This window comes from Chamaea fasciata, unplaced genomic scaffold, assembly GCF_029207755.1.
Source record: "Chamaea fasciata isolate MVZ Bird 193981 ecotype frontalis unplaced genomic scaffold, bChaFas1.0.hap1 SCAF_6, whole genome shotgun sequence".
Classification (NCBI taxonomy): Eukaryota; Metazoa; Chordata; class Aves; order Passeriformes; family Sylviidae; genus Chamaea; species Chamaea fasciata.
Window position 1 is genome coordinate 36,939,902 of NW_027094091.1, and position 17,396 is coordinate 36,957,297.

The 17,396-nt window shown below is 36.6% G+C and overlaps 1 long non-coding RNA gene across 2 annotated transcripts; it reads right to left on the reverse strand.

Moving 5' to 3' along the window:
• Window positions 1-256: 256 nt before the first annotated feature.
• Window positions 257-15,728, reverse strand: LOC136291184 (uncharacterized). 2 transcript variants are annotated; one of them, XR_010721451.1, is made up of 3 exons: window positions 15,656-15,728; window positions 15,212-15,293; window positions 257-806 (listed from the first exon to the last, which is right to left on the reverse strand). It is a non-coding gene; the product is annotated as an uncharacterized lncRNA (long non-coding RNA). The 2 variants fall into 2 exon arrangements; XR_010721450.1 differs by lacking the exon at window positions 15,656-15,728 and adding an exon at window positions 15,493-15,644.
• Between the last annotated feature and the right edge of the window lie 1,668 nt (window positions 15,729-17,396).

A 17,396-nucleotide genomic window follows, 5' to 3' on the forward strand; every position in this document is an offset into this window, starting at 1 on the left:
CTAGTTACTGAAGGGGAACAAAAACTATTAAGGTATAATAACAGACCATGCTTCATTGATAATTTTATATATTAGGCAGAATGTCAGAAGCGTTTTGATTATTAAACAACTACAGTCCCACACTACAGCAAGACAGAATCCACATTAGTTAAACCTTTTATGGATAGCTAAGAGCAAATAACAGTAAAAACAGAAACACTTGTACTCCCACACACATTTCATAAAAGACTTCAAAATGAAAACAGCTAAGACGCCATAAGAGCAGGTATTCTTTATACTGAAAATCTATATAATTGATAGCACAGTTTAATACCAGGCTGAATGTTACCAGAAATGATGTAAGATCACATTCACTCTACAAGTATAAAATTAAGCATAAATATTTTCAGAGATTTTCAATTCTCTGAACAGAAAAGAAAGTTTAATTCTAATATAGTCAAATTACAGCAAGTTATGCTACTGTAGAGAAATACATACAGGCAATCATTTCTACCTCAAACTCCAGTGGTACTTAGAATTAGCAATATGATGCTGAATTAAGATATCTTTCACACTAAGAACTCCTATCCATTTCCAGATTTATACAGAGAGGAAAAGACAACAATTGTGGATGACACAGAGAAACTGGGGTATTAGTGCTAGGTTTCCAAAGGGCTGTGAAAAAGTTTAACTTTGCCATTTCTTTGCACAAAATAAACACTCCCTTCTATCCCCAAGAGACAATTCTGCACTGTCAGCAGCGAAGTGAGAAGCGGGATCCCTTGGTTCTTCTTCAGCCAGTGTTCTTTACTACAGAGTAGATTTTCCTAAAACAAACAAAAACCCACCTAAACAAACAAATCCAAAAAAAAACCATACCCCAAAAAACCTAAACAAACATAAAAACAAAATCAAAAACTCCCAAAGAAAACAAAAAACCAAACAAACACCAACCAACAAAACCAAAAAACAAAACAAACAACACCCCACGCACAAAAGTCTACTAAGATAAGCATTAAAAAAAAAGTCCATGGTTTTCAAAATACCATGTACACAAAATATACACACAGGCATATGGGCATTTATTTCTTCCACAGCACTTTTTCAGAAGGTGATTGAAAGAAATCAATGCTATTTTGCAATTCACAGGAACTGTTACTATTGTAACAGTACAAAATAAACTGTCCAGCATCATTCACATGCCTTCAAACAGCACATCTGAGAGGGAGCACATATCAGCCTTTTAAACGGAATCGGTTAGACAGTGTTTGTTCCTCTAGTCCCTAGAGGACTACAGACCTGTTTCCACATCAGTAAATTCAGTGGGAGCTTACTTGCTAACACAAAAAAACTCAAACTGGGACACTAGCAGGCACACCGTAGGCTACAGTGTGACTCTAGGCAGGGTTGAGAGACACTGATAGTATTTTAGTCACTGATCTTACTAGTCAAGAGATATTTATACCAGGAGACATCCTAGTCCAGAAAAGCATGTCAATATCAATTGTTCTCTCCTTTCTTCTTTTTCTTCAGGGTAGACTTTTTTGTTTTAGAAAGGACTCCTGGTAATTTAATATTGACTCCATCCAACTTCAAGCCAATCTGGCCAGGAAGCAGGACAAGAGGCAGAAAAATAAGTATTAGAAAAGAACCCAAGTTGGAACTTGGATGGTGTGATATGGTGGGTCGATGTATTGGCTACATGAGGACTTGGGAAGTTGGTATGAGCCTGTTGTGAAAAAGACTGGAGGACATTACACTGAGTGTATTGATGTGAATGTTCGTTAAACTCTGTCCCCTGCATTTCATATCTTCAGAGATATCTCCTGCCCTGAAGAAGTGTAACAACTACTCTGCTATTTATTTTTTTTTTTATTCTTAGGGTTTTTTTCTTATTTTTCTCCAGAGGAAAGTTAATTACACCCAAATGTGCTATCATATAAAATTACGAAAATTAAGGGAAAAAATGATCCAGCTGTAATGAAAATGGAAGAAACTCTGCTCATGAGCCAAACAAGGAGGCTTTGTCTCACCTGCACGTTGATATCCAAAATGACCCCAAAAGTCATTCATCCTAAAGTAAAGTGTACTAGCTAAGGAGTGGACATGTGGTGTGAGGTGATCCTCACCCAGGCTATCAAACGCAGAGCCACCTGGGCTATCTCCTCATGGGCTCACACCCTAGGAGAAAGAATGCAGGCAGTGCTATGCTGCTCCATTACAGAGGATGGGATAGTACTTTCAGTGAAAGACAATGTTAACTTTTCTGCAAACAGAACATAAAGGCAGAATGATACAACAGCTCATACTGCTGTGAGCAGCTGGCCTTCAGTCAGGCTCTCTCGTGTCAAGGTCTGTCTCTATCCTGGTATTACTATTCTGTGTATCATCCTCCTCAGTGCCGCCTTCACCTCTTGTTTCTGAGGCTGTGGAACAGAGGGTTCAGTATGAGGATCATCATGGTATAGATCACAGGGACCACTTTGTTTTCATGCACTGAGAAATGGGATCTGGGATGCATGTAAATAAAGACAATAGTCCTGAGGAACAGGCTGACCGTGGTCAGGTGGGAAAACTTTCAGCCAGCCATCATCAGAGTAGATGACAGCGAGGTTGATTATCAGCAGCTGATGACTAAGTTTAGGAGATGAAGACTATGATGGTGTTCAGGATGCTGAGCACAAAAGACAGGGTGAAAAGCATTAGCTTTCTACTGAGAGCCTAATGCAGGCGCAAAAAGATCCCTGTGAGGATACTATAGAAGAAGTGGAAGATCATGCTGGTGGCATGTTCCCCACGCTTCTCATTCCCATGCATGCAGGACTCCGCTGGACGCAGAGTCCCTTATTGCCACTCTTAGGGCTCTCTAATCTTGCTGCTCCTCAGAATGCTCCTGGCTGCATCACCAGTGCCCACAAACGACAGTAGTAGTTAATAGTTACTTTGAGAAGTTGGAAGATTCTCCTTGAAAATAGCTGTTGAAATCAAACACTGAATTCACTTTTTAGCATTTAGGTTTTGCACCTAGCAAACGCTAAGAATGAAAAGAGTAACTGCACTACTCTGAACATGCAATTTTTCTTCAAAGTACCCTAAAAACCCCACAAATGTTTTTCAATGCTATTAATTTTATTCACCCTTTAGTGCTTCCAAGTAACTAACATTGTTTTATGTCCTTTGCTCAATGTTCTTTCCATCATTGTGAAGAGATGGGTAATCACTAATTCATCAGAGGTGGCATCAGGGTCAGGGTCTTTGAGCAACCTGGTCTAGTGGGAGGTGTCCCTGCCATGGCAAGGGTTTGAAACTAGATTGTCTTAAACGTTCTTTCTAATCCAAGCTTTTCTATGACTCTCAAAGCTTTTTGAAGAGTAATGATTGATGAGTAGTAACACCCTGGGTTGGGGAAGAACCTCCATCACAATTTTTTAACATCTATTTTCCAACATAGAAATAATAGGATATATACTGTGTACTGTTATACCATGGTCAATCGAGCACTCCACTAAAAAGCACAGGGTAACTGAATTCCTATGGCTAACAGATTTTCACCAAATAAATTTAGTTCACATTTGTATTTTTTCAGAAGATGGCAAATAATATCTTCTACTGGCAAACATAAGCAGAATATAGATATCTATGTTCAAGATTTATTCTTAAATACACTTTTTAAAATTCCTCACATGGCTTACCTATCTTTTAACTATACACTAATCTTTTAAGTATACACTAACAAAATGTAATTATACTCCAGGAGAAGTACAGAGCTATTCAGATGGATCACAGATAGGGCTAGGCAATCCCAGTCTGATCCAGAGTCAATACCTGCAAGAAATACAAAGGGCAATAAGAAAGGATTCTAGAAATACACAAGCAGCCAAAGGAAGGGCATGGAAAAGACTGAGATAGTCAAAGTCTTATCGGCCTGTCTTTATATACTAGTAAAATCATCTTTCAGGAATCCCAGGCCGCAGAGACCAGAGGGAAAGTATGGAACGTTCTGTGAATGTAATTTATGCCCAGAAAAACACATCCTAAAGCATTGTGTGAGAAGGCCTTTGAAAAACTCAATACCCTTTTGTTTTCACTCCAGGTATTTTGAAAGAGTGACATCTAATGCCTCCCTTGTAGCTAAATTATTAAATCAATTAACTTAAAAGTTTATTTGTTGCATTAATCTTCACTAGTCAGGAAATGAATCCTGTTTGTCAGTAGGAAAAATATCTGTAAGGCTCTCTAGGTGTAAATCAGAGGTTAAAAAAAGGGATGCATTCTGTTAGAATGCTTTGTATTTAACTTAAGTAAACTGGAAATAGAGAGAACAGAAATGTGAGTGATTCTGACACAACTACTGCACCCACTCAATGCCATAGAAAAGTGGATGCAGAATGCTCAAGGAATTCCTTCACAGACCTCAGTTAACCTATAAAACACCATGATGGGACATATACTGAGAGAAGTTCCAAAAATTAGGACACTCAAAAAAGGGTTAGAGTTTGTATGTATAATGAAAACATCTACAGATATGACTTAAGATATATACACCAATCATTGGAAAAAGCTCCTTGAAAGGGAACATTATGTCCTTGAAAGGGTAGTTTTGTAATTTCCAGTATCAAATGAAATAATTTTCTCTGAAACACTACTCCTATTCTAAGCAAAGAAGGATAGTCTTACACTCATAGTGGCTTATGTCCCTAATTGATAGGATTCATCTGGATTTACAGCTACAAGAGGGAAATAGCTTATCTGGTGCAGAGAACAGAACTATAACTATGGATTTATCAATTTATGTAATTGAAAAGGACTATAAGCGTCAATATAACATAATGGTAGCAGCAGCACCTTTTTCTTCCAGTATCAAGTCCTCTAAGTTATTTTACAAATATATCATACATTAGTGCAAAATGACATCTGTGAGGGCTGTGCTAGCTTTAACAGTATTTACATTTGCACTTAGAGATGCCTCATCTGAAGTATCAAGGAAAGACCTAAAGTAAGAAGCTGACACATAGCATTTCCCTCAAGAATTTCTACACCAATAATGTAGAAAATGAAGCATGGGTAAGTGCATATTAAACATTTCTTGTTTTAGTTTCCCCTTTATTTCTTCAGGTGGAAGCAGACACAATAGTCAGAGCCTATCCAAACAGATTTTACTGTAGGGAATCTAGCAAGCTACATTTCTTAGCTGCAATATCAAAGCACTTGATTACTTGAGGGTAACCAAGCAGCAAGTTATTGCAGAGCACTGGCAGGATGGGCTGGAATTTCTGGTCATTTCTCAAGAAGGAAGTCATGCAAAGGACAAAAAAATAAATGAAATCAGAGACTCAGCTGAAAAGTGTTTAACCAATTTTGATTCACAGAAACGTTCAAAAGCATTATTCTCATTCTATGGTGGAATGAATAGTAATGGCAAGACTTTGCATGTTAACACAGATACATTCACTGTCATTAGGCAGGCAGAAAGAAGCCAAAGCCTGGGGGAGCTTGAACTCTTGCCTACCACATCCTTCTCAAACTCTGGTTCTGAAAGAGGAATGGGGGGGATCTTTTACAGGAAACACTGATTTACCAAATCATGTAAATCATGTTTAAAAAAGAAAAAAACCCAAAGTTGTTAAATTAAGTTTATAAATGAAGAACGAAGTAACTATATTAGAAAACTGAAGATAATTTACATATAATCACAGTAAATATATTTAAGTAACTTCTATAGGAACATATGACCAGCTTTATCTAATAGCAGAGAAATGTTAATAAAATAGGACAGATTTTTTTTCCCCATTGAAGTGTGCTGTAAATAAGCAGCAGCATTCCCACAGCTGAGAGGAGAATTGAGTATGAATTATTTATACTGCCTGAAATAGATTTAGATTCTTTCAGACATTCTGTGAGTTTTGCAGTCAAGATGCAATCTTTCAATAATTCAAATGTCATCAGAAAAGAATAAGAAGTTGTGTTTGGAAACATCATAATAAATAAGTTTGAAGTGTTGAAAATATACAGTGCAAGGACAAAATAAAGTTGTTGTTTAGCTGGCATTTGAATTAAATTGTTTATATTATTAGGTTGACTATGAGCTACAAAATAAGGGATTTTAAAATGATGTTGTCCTGTGGAGGAGTAGGATGAGCTAGCAACATTTATGAGTGTCAGACAGATGTCCTGAATGTAAATGTTAATACTGAGAGAATAAAAGCAAATATCTCTGAATTTGTGCCAATCACCTTTTTGATTTTAATTTTAACCAGTTCCAGAGACTTTCTAAAAGCTAGATGTTGTTTTTCAAAGCCCAGAAAGGTTAACTGTTAAATGGTTAATGTAAAGTCTGAGTTTATGAAATTATTTATTGATATTATCCAGTAAATAGCAATAGTTTTTTTTGCTAACATGGTATTCCTGATCATACTTTCCTACTTCCAGTAATTCTCAATTTTCCCTCAACAAGTATGACTTTGAGGTAGAATTGTACCATATTTTCATCAATGGGAGTTTAAACTGCCTTAGGTGTTCTTACTCTCTAAAAATGACTCATGTCTCAGGGAAAGCGCAACAAGGGGCCTCTAAACAAAGAAGATTAAAACTCATTGATGAAGCAGACAAAAATACCCTCTCTGTCCTGTATTGCCTAGAACCCTTTCTTCCAGTTGTTTTCTAGTGCTGATACTTTCAGTGGCTCTCATGGTTGAATTCTTAGTCCTCTTGAATCCTTATAAAGATTTCATTTCCTCTGCTCTGTAGCACCTTAGTTTTAGGTCTGCTCAGAAATCTGTTTCTCTGTCTGCACTGCTCCTGTGGTTGCCTGTTCGCTCTATCCCCCTCTGCATGCTCAAATCCATGCGTTGGGAATTTCCCAGTCTTAGTACTCACAGCCAAGAGCCTCCTAAAAGGCCCAGAGCCAAAGTAGGAGAAAAGCAAAAGCAGCCTCATTCATTTTAATGAGCATCAAAAAATCACACAGTAGCCCATTGAACAAGGCAACGAGTCATGCATTTGCTACACACACACTTTTATAATCATATTTAATGACAACTGACCTTTATATATTTCTGTAGCATATATATATATGCACATATAGCAATAGGAGCTTTGGAAAGGACCAAACTGCAGTGGTCCACAGAAAGAAGAATAGTTCAACCAGGCATCACTCTCCATCCTCCCCTTCCAGACAGCAGGACTGGGGTTTTTGTGTTGGATCCAGGATACAAATACATCACTGCTGAAACTGTCAAGATTATAATTTATCTTCACAGAACAGAATATGGAAGCCTGTCTTTTTACATTTGGTCCATTTATACTTAAACAGTATCCTTGTTTCCTTCACTCTTGTACTTCATTAGGTGGCTGATGTAAAAATTTTTTAGTCTCAGTGGTAGCGCAGTACTTTCAAGTGGCAAACACACAGTGGGCACATAACAGTGGTTGTTTTCACCTCTGCCTCAGGCATCATTAACAGGAGTGAACATCTGCTGGGTTCCAGAAATAGTAACTCTTATAAGCCGCTGTCTCTCACAAGACTACAGAATGTCTAAAAGGTTTTTAGAGAGATTCAGCTGACAGCACCAGTCACATCGATGTTTTATCTGATCAGAGACCCTTGATTTCTGGTCTGCTATCCTGGTAAGAGGTGGGAGGAGAATCTCATTCAAAACTAGCCTACCAACAGAACTGCTAGAACTGCCTCCAACCAATGAGTTGCACACACATTGTCACAAATAAAGGCTAGAAAACACAGTCCATTCCTCACTCTCACGTGACTGTTAGTCACGTCCACTTTTACCTCAGCTGAGAATATGCTTTAGTAAGTCCTGAGCTAAAGGATTCTGAGGGCAACACAGAGCTGAAAGTATAGGGAAGGGAACTAAATTGTGGCACTAAAAAGGAGGCACCTCTAGTGTCAGATGTGTTTGCTTTGGGTTATCTCTCTGTCCTTGAACACCAAGGTCCTTCACAGGTCAGTTTTTCCCCCCAATCTATTTTTTCATCCAAAAGTAAACTGGTTACCACTGATGTAACTGCAATAAGAGCAAACTCTGCAAAACATGTAGCAATTTCAACCTAATAGTTGTTCATTTTTTCCTTAACAGAGTAAAAGTAAATTGAGATATGTTAAAACAAATTATCACGCAGTCCTCAGGTATAGAGAGTGCTAAATGGGAACATTAACTGAATACTGACAGCTTGAAAAAATATTCGTTACATGGTGTCACAACAATTTCTGGAGCACAGAAGTGGAAAGATACATGCTAATAATATCCCAAGGTCCTTGTAACCTCCTGCTGGTATGGGGCAGATTTCATCAACAGATGCAGAGAGCACTTATTAGGAGACTGCCTTAATACAGAAATAACAGAGAGACTTCTGCTTTTCTTCAAGAAGAACTTGCATTAAAATTCTGGAGCAAAGCAGAAATTACAGAAAGGGTACACACAACTACTCCAACATGGAGGAAAAAGTGACATCTCAAGTTTTGCCAGACACAGCAGTTTCTTTCAACACCAAAACTTTCTTGAGAAAAGTAATGTATTCTGAGTAACATACACAGTGTTCGTCTTCCTGTCTGCTCAAATGTTGAAATATGCCACTCCTCTAAAGGTATATACATTTCAGTGTGGTCAGTACAAATGCATCTTCCTCCATCAGAAAACAATCAGGATTTTGCTTAAAATATAAGGCTCACAAGAATGTACCACACAATATTCTTTTAGGACAACCTTCAATTCTCATTTTTGCAAAGTCTAAAAATTTTAAACATCATCACCTCCTCTGGCTGACCTGAATTTGAGGTTCTTTCTGCTTTTATATTGGACTATGATCCAAGAGATATTTTTCTAACCTAAATGATTCTGTGGGATTTTTTTGCCAAAAGCTTAATTTTTACTGTTTTAAAGGAATTTTTCCTCAAGGAAACAGATTTAAGAAAAACAAACAAACAAACAATAAAACCCATAAATTACCTGAATTTTTTTTCTGAATTAGGCACACCTCTGTAAATATAAACTTTGAAGACAAAGTATTTGATGTTTGACACCTGTGTTTCTAAAAAAAAAGTTGGCCTACAAATTATTTATATCTTCGCTCCTTCTATTTGTGATTCCTTTCATTATTTCTGTGTGCCCAAGATATTCACAAAGAGGACAGAGCCACGATCACCCCAAAAATAATTTGGATAACTGTTAGTTGGTTAAAAGGCCTCCAGAAGTGCATTTGTTTTAGCATTAGAAATGCTTCTCTCCTCTGTAACAAATTAGTATGGTTACTTTCACATCCAATTTCATAACACGATAGGCATCATTTCATCCATTTTCATTTCCCCTAAAGGATGAGAGTAGGAAGGAAGTGGGGGAAAGACAAAACCATGTAATAGAAGGTAACAACAAAGACCAAGGCTGGGAGGTTGGGTTTGAGCGGCACTTCAAAATATTGAAATTCACAGTAAAAACCCTATCGTTACAAGTGCAAGCATAAGCATTTCTGCAGCACTCACTGTAAGTACATTCCTATATGTTAATCAAGAACATTAATCCTTTTGTCAAAACCCTTACTGAGGCTCTCTAGGCAGCTGTTTAATTTTCAAGAAAACTTGCTATGAGAAGCATTTCTGAATTTCTTATTTTTGTAGTTCTTACTTTTATTCTGTTAAATATTAGCATGGAAACAAGTTCTTTTCATTAGAAGCTTACTCTTTACCTGGAGCCATAACATTTCCACTGAAAAATGACAATGATGTCACAGAGGCAAATCAAAAGAGGTTTTTCTGTTTAAAAACTGGCGATTACAGGGTTGCTCTAAAAGGGACAAACAGAAGGTATCTCAGTGATTGTTTCAGAATGGAGTTTCCCATGTTAGAATTTTCTTTAAAATAAAAAACAGATTGGAGCATTAGAATTCATTCCTTCACTCTGTATACACAGCTTACTTACAGTGTTACCCACTGCATATCCTCTGTAATTTCTACAGATTCATGAGGCAGAGCAGTCCACCAAATCCCTTTTATCCATGTTACTGAAAATAACCCCTTCTGAATATGACTTCAAAACCTTCCTGTAACAGGAGCACAGACTGAACAGCTATTGACCACTTCTTCAAGGTTACTCTGGAGAATCAGCAACTAAGTGGTGGGCAAAGAGCAACACAACCATCACTGCCACGTAAATTAGGCCAAATACTGAGACTAAACAGTACAGTCATGACAAATAACAAAGAAAATCATAGAGACAAAGAAAATAATATTCTGGACTTTTGAAATTCCATTGTTTTAAAGCAATTTTGTTTCATAAGCCAATGTTAATGAAATAACTATTAGAATAGGGAGGAATTATGTTTGAAGTCAGATTGCTTCACAATTACTTTTTTAGCCACTCCAAAGCAACAGAGAACAGTTGCAGTAGTCACGTTTAAGAGGGCTGGGACAAGAGCAGGTGAATAAAGGAAACTATTGAAAACTGCCTCATCAATAAAATTGCAATGATAGATTTCTAGAAAAAAAGAAGGCTAAAAGAAGCATGCATGTGACCTCCACAGCACAAGGGATTTCATCTAGGCCAGAAGAAGAAAGCAAACTTCTTTCTTCTTTCAAGATATCTCTCAAGATATAAGCAGACACCTTAGAATCACTGAAGTTCAAATTATAATCTGTGTTTGGTTCCACAAAAGTAACATTGTGAGGCTCTAAAGAATTCCTTTTATGAACAAAACCTGGAGATCAAGTCATGTTTTTAATCTTAGAACATCACATCCACCACAACATCAGACTAATAAAGGCACCTTGAATATCTAAAACAAAACAATTTGGCAAGTATGGTAAAAATTCAAAATTAAGCTTATTTTAGAATCTATTCATATATTTAGATCAAAGATGTATCTTGGCATCGTAATAAACTCAGAAAAAATCATATCCAGAGGGTGCTGGAATATTCAAGTTAGGCTATCCTTTTAGCTATCTGGATATATTCAGAGCAAAGACAATCTTGGCAGGAAAATCTTATGGACAACTGCCTTCTCTCTTCTGAAAGAGTCTTAGTCTTTTTGAAGTCTTTCAGGATTACGCTCTATCCCATCTCTTTTTCTTTTTCTTCTGCACATTCTTACAACAAGCCATTAGGAAAAAAAAACCCAACAACAACAACAAAAAAACAACAAACAAACAAACAAACAAAAAAACCTCCCAAAAAAACCCAACCTCAATCAAACAAAAAAAACCCCCACAAAATAGAATTAATCAAGATTTGGAAGTTGTCTTGGTTGAGAGATGTGGAGCTGAGCATTGTGTGGTCATGGCCAAGTTGCTGCTCTACACCATGCACCTTATCATCAGGAAGGCGTGGTTTCAGGAGGAAAAACTGGCTGCCACTTTAGAGTTGTGAGATCTTATTTGGAATTTAGTTTCTGGCTGGTGTTAAAACCAGCACAGAAATTAATCTCTTCTGTCCCCTGGAGCCAATATACTTAAAATATAACAACTCACATTTCTAGTGACTCAGCCTTAATAACCAAAATAACAATCCAACCACAAATTTAAAGCATCAGGTACCTCTGAGCCCCTTCTTCAATACCGCCAAGATATATTCAGACTTTGTATGTGAATGGTAACAATCTCTACATCACCTGGATGTCTTTTCTTCATCTTTCTAACAAGAATGCAGAATAAAGTACAATACCTTATCTTTATAGTCTGCTATGTCTGTACATAAGGGGAAAATACAGAAAGAAGTAACATAAAAGAGTTGTGAAAACATCACCTCATAGTGTTTCTTATTGTACCGCAAGTTGTGAGAAGTGGATAAACAAGGACTAAATGGGATCCAATCCCATTTCCTACACTGCAGGGAAGTCTGCAGGCAGCGTAAGATAAATTGCTTTAGTCATAGGTCATCTTTAATGTTTATAGAGCACTTTCCTTGTGAATGATCACAGAGTGAATCATGAATGTTATAAACAAATTACATTAACATGCACAGTGGCTTGCACTTGACAGAAATACCAATAAAAGGAATTCAGTATGCAAGTAATACATACAGTTTCTTGGCTAAATAAGAGTTTTGCTTTCACAGACTGAAAAATTACTTTAGAAAATCAGAAATGGCCAAAATTTTATCACTCTCTGCCATCTCAAACAGAAGTTAGTATCAATCCAGAAGATTCCTTGGCTCCTGACCAGGAGTGCCTGTCTCTTTCTTTCCTGGCCTTCAGCAGAAGTTTGCTGTCCAGTTTAATCACCAGATACAACCTTTGAATTACTAGTGTTCTTTAAACACCCTGGTTATTCATACTAGAATTTTTAGCTAGTTACCGCTAGCAAGTTGGGTTTGTGTTTTGCTGTTTCATTCGTTGTTTTGTGGTGTGATGTGTTCTGTCATGTGTGCCTCCCCTCTCCCAGTTTCACAAACTTCTACCATAGAACTATCACAGAGATACCAGACAATATTGATTTGGGGGTGTGTATGACATGGTGTAAGGCACACTCTTGGGAGAAACTCCTTCTCTTCCTAAAATAAATTTTACAAACTTAGAATCATTCTACTGGGTTCTGACCAAGAAGCAACTGTAAGTTGTTTACTAAACCAGGTTTAGCATGGTCCCATGTAAATTCCTACCGTCTTCTTTCCTGTGTGCCAGGAAACCCAGCCATGAGAATTGAGGCCATATTCTGACTCATCCAATTTCCTGAAGGGTAGGTGCCACAGGGAGTATTTCCAAGCACAGACCTGCAAACCTGGCAAGTGATTCAAGCTAATGGGTGCTATATTTTCATAGTTCTATATTCAGTGCCTTTATGCCTAGCTACATCTGTTACCCTTTTCATGACTCTAGTAATGCTCTGCTCCAAGAGCCTGTGCAGACCAACTGACTATATACAGACATGTGTCCAAGTTCATTAATGAAATTCTACATTTCATAAAGGCAACTCCATTTCATGTTGCAGCTTGGATACCACATTCTCATTGAAACAGATTTCTGTTATTGAAAGATAGATCGCTGTCACAAGAAAACATTTTGTTCAGAGAGCGACTGTGAAAGAATGAAGTTTGAACTTGAAATCATGTAAGCCCAGCACAATTCCTGATTTTAGTGAAACTATACAACAGCAGGGAAAACCAGAGAGTTTCAAATGTTCTCCTATGCCATTCCTCTCAAACATACAAAGGACATGCTCTTGTTCAGCAGCCTTTACACGGTACTAAGACAGTGCTAAATGCCCTTCTACAAACCAGGAAAAAGTCAGTTTAAGCAGATTTTTATCAGTTGTACTCCTTTGAGCCTATTCTTGTTTAGGGAGATTAAAAAAAATTTTAAAAAAGGGATAAAAGAAAGAGGGGGGGGGAAAGGTTGTTTCCATTCCTATTTTTCACTATAAAATTTCAGAGATTCATTTCAAGTTGTGGATAATTTAAAAGAAGTATATTGTGGAATAATATTACTGCTTTCCTTATGGAAGTTTTTGGCTCTTATACACTATAACAGAAGCATCTTGCATAGCATTCCCATACTCCTGGCCATTCAAAACTCACTCATATCCTGAAAACAAGATTCAGTGCTTTTTCTTTTGTTTTCCCCACCATTTCTGCTTCACAGATCACTGCTGGTTGCCTTAAAATCATCAACATTAGTCTAAAAGAGTAACATGGAGTGTCAGAGATGAGAGAGGAAGTTGATACAAAACTCTCTGCAGCTGTATTCCTCTGCCTGCAGTGCACACTGCATTAAGTTCTCGTCTATATGAATACAGCATTGAAGCATTTTTCTTTATGAAAACCTGACAAAAATAAAAGCAGAACTGATCAATGCACATGAAATATTTTGAATTATTACGATCTTCAATTGCTATTTCTCTTAGAAAAAACCTCTCAGCTTGTTAGCACAAAACTAAAACAAGGAAACAAAATAGCCTGTGTACCCTTAATGCATAATGCCTATGCTATTACTATAGGTAATCCTGATAGTCCAAACAAAATTGTTTCTTAAAATTTCCACTGCAAATAAGTATATTCAACATCGGCTATTATATTTGCATCATCATAATTTATTGAAATCCAGGAACAACCACCTGCTAAAAGTAGATTCTTTTCCAAGTAGAGCAGTGTTTTTTATCATCTTGGAATTAGAGGATATGCACATATCGAAAAAAAATTTGATACTAATTTGAAACAAGTTAAAATACGCATAGCACAAAGCAACTCTGGATGTTATAGGTATTTGACGTTCTGATAGCTCAGAATAAAAGTAAAAAATGTTTTTTTCCATATCTCAAATGAAGCACAAACACTTCTGGGTTTATTTTGCTAGGTTGTATCACTCAGAAAAAAAGAAACCTCTCCTAATTAATATATAAAATATAACAAGACTATAATACCTCAGAATACCAATTAATTTGTACCATAAAACAATGCCAAGAGCAATATTTTCTGATTTTAAAACATTTTAACTGAAACAGCATGCTTATTCTATATCATTGCATATTACCTCTCCTCACAGTTTCAGGTGCATGAAAGATCTAGAAAATCAATTTTAAAAACCCCAAAAAACCCACAAAAAACCTGAAAGTAAACATGTCTATGCCCAATCCAAAATAATTACTTTTGCTTGTCATGGGAAACTAATCTGGTACCAGAAAAAAAAATCAAAAACATAACTACATTATCTAACATTACACCTCCAGCAAGAAAATGAAGTGATCCAAAGTCAACAAACAGGTGGAAGGTCAATTATCAGGGCAAAACACATGGAGGGCAGGCACAAAGTCCATATTCAAGAGCAGCTTATAGCCAGTAAGAGGAGCACATTCAACATAGCAATTAAATTCATAGTCAACAGAAGCACTCTTCAAAAGCTCAGTCTCTACTTAACCAAATTGCACTACAAGCTTCTCCACTAAAATACATTCACATCCTTGAAGGGAAACACTGAACTCAAAATTTGTGTTTACTTTAATGCAGACTAGAAAAGTAATCCCTAAAACCAATGCTAATCAAGTAAATACTTTTTTCACTTCTTCAGATGCCCATCGCAACAAAACCAAATAGCCAGCAGGCCCTATGAAAGCATTCCAAAAAGCAATGAGTTTCTAGACAGTGAAAATTAGAAAAAAGAAAATACACAAGAACTCACTAAATCAACATAAGATGATGCAAAAGCAAAGAAAAAAACAAACCCCACAGCAAAAAAGCTACAAGTACACAAACACATATTAAACAAGTAGTAGAGCCCTCTTGTTTCTATTTCTTACCTTTCTTAACCATTTTGAGAGTACAGTTCAAATTCTCATGAGTATTTTACTCTGGTTTCTTCTCCAATCCACAAAGACATTCCTGATAGATTTAGAACATTTTTTAGTTTCTGATCTATTTTTCATTTTCTTTAAAGTAAAAAAAAGAATCTTACTGTTAAGAGATTTATTAATGAATTAGTAACTCAAAACCCCAAACTTGAAATGGTAAAAAAATAAAATCCCAAACAACAAAAAAAACCCACAAACAAAAGATTTTAAGAAGCATAATAGCATCCTACTATGTACAAAAACCCCCATCTTTTCACATCGCTAGTTCTTATCCCACTAAAAAGGCAGAAGGTTAAAGGAAAATATCTCTGTTTAAATCCCTATTTATATTGGACCATGAACAAAATTAAGTTCAAATACAAAATATTTTCAGTAAGAAAAAGACAACTTAACCAGTGGACAACTGAAAAATCCTGTGTAACTTCTCAAATATTCTATGGTTGCTCTAACAGTGCTAGGAATTACCTGACTCCTGACAGCTGAAAGTCATCTGAGGTCATCAGTAGTTACCAGAACAGCTGGTCAGCAGGGAGGATACTCAGCTGGTGCTAACAGTCCAGAGATAAATGGATCACTCTTCTAAGACCCAATGAATTAATTTGGCACCAATTTGGCAGATAAATGTCACATAAGTTTATTTGTTTAATTTGAACAAGGATCCAGAAACAGATGCATATTGACTTTTCTTAAGCATTTTAGGACACTTCTGTAAAAACTGAATTTACTCATAGTCATATCAAGTCCCTTTAATTCTTTTGTAAACATATTAAAGGGAATTGTGATCTTGAAGTGAAATTCCATAAATCAGGGTAGGCAGTGTATATACTTAATCACTATGAATTAGATTCATGAACTGCTGCAGGTGCTACTATCCAAGAGTTTTAGACTAACAGCAAGGAAATCAGATGTGTTATTTATTTAGGGTTTCTGGAATCCACTTTTCATGATGGCATTTGAAAACTAGAATATTAAAAGTAGCATTGATCATTATTGCCCTCAATAACAGTATTCTGAGTTTCCCATATAGCTCAGTGGTGGCGTTTTGAGGACTTTCTTCTCTACTGCCAATGTCACAGGCGCATCCTGTAAACAGTGGGCTATTGCTAAAAGCACCATTATTAGAAGGACTTTATGTATTATGACAAGCTATGATATTAATTTTTTTTCTATATGTATATAGCCATCAACAGACAGAACACAAATGCATGAGGATATTAATGAATTACAGCTTCATTAAAAAAGCCCCATTGTTCCTACTGAAATAAATATATCCAAGAATCTGAAAAAAATTAAGGTTTTGAAAAGGAGAGTGAGGAAAACCAACCATTTTTTGTAAAAAGTATTTTAATCTGCAGGCTCATTCTAACAAAGACTGGTGACTTTTAGCAAGTCACCTATGTGGGCTCAGCAAGCCAATATAACTTATTGACTAATTAAAGAATCAAGTCATGAATGTAGTCAAGGTTTACCTGTAAAAGTGTGATATGATAGCAGAGCAGCCATGTATCTTAGTCACAGACAGATGACAAATGATAGTATAGGAAATAGTCAAACCTGATAGCTGAATGGGATAAAAAGCATGGTCAATGCCAAGTGCATATCTGAAGAGATGCTTGCCTGACAGTCATGGTGCCATTCACCACTGCATGTAGAAAAAGCAGGATCCATCAGCAGCATTACACACTTTTTCCCCAGAAGAATTCCCTGAATAACGATCCTTTTGGATGGCCAAACTTTGTGTTTATGGGAGAACAATATAGAACAGAAGAAAGCTGTCCTAATGTTTGTATCAGCCTGTTGTCATTAGATAATTACAGATTTTAATTACTTTCAGGTATGTAAAGATAGATGAGAAAATGCATGTGTGCAATTTTTTTTAGAGGAATTATTTATTTGCTTGAGCTGTTCATATAGGGATGTGCAGCAGTAACACTGATGTTTTTTGAGCTATTTTCATTTAAATGATTAAAAAAGTGAAAATGGGCTCATATTACCTGGTATGTGTCTGCAAAGTTCAAGAGAGTAGCTCCATGAGACACTGAAAAAGAGATAGCCGGGAACTACACCAGGGTCTGACCCCCATTAACACAAAAATGAGGCGCTATTACTATGGCAACTGCCTTTGGTTAAGGGT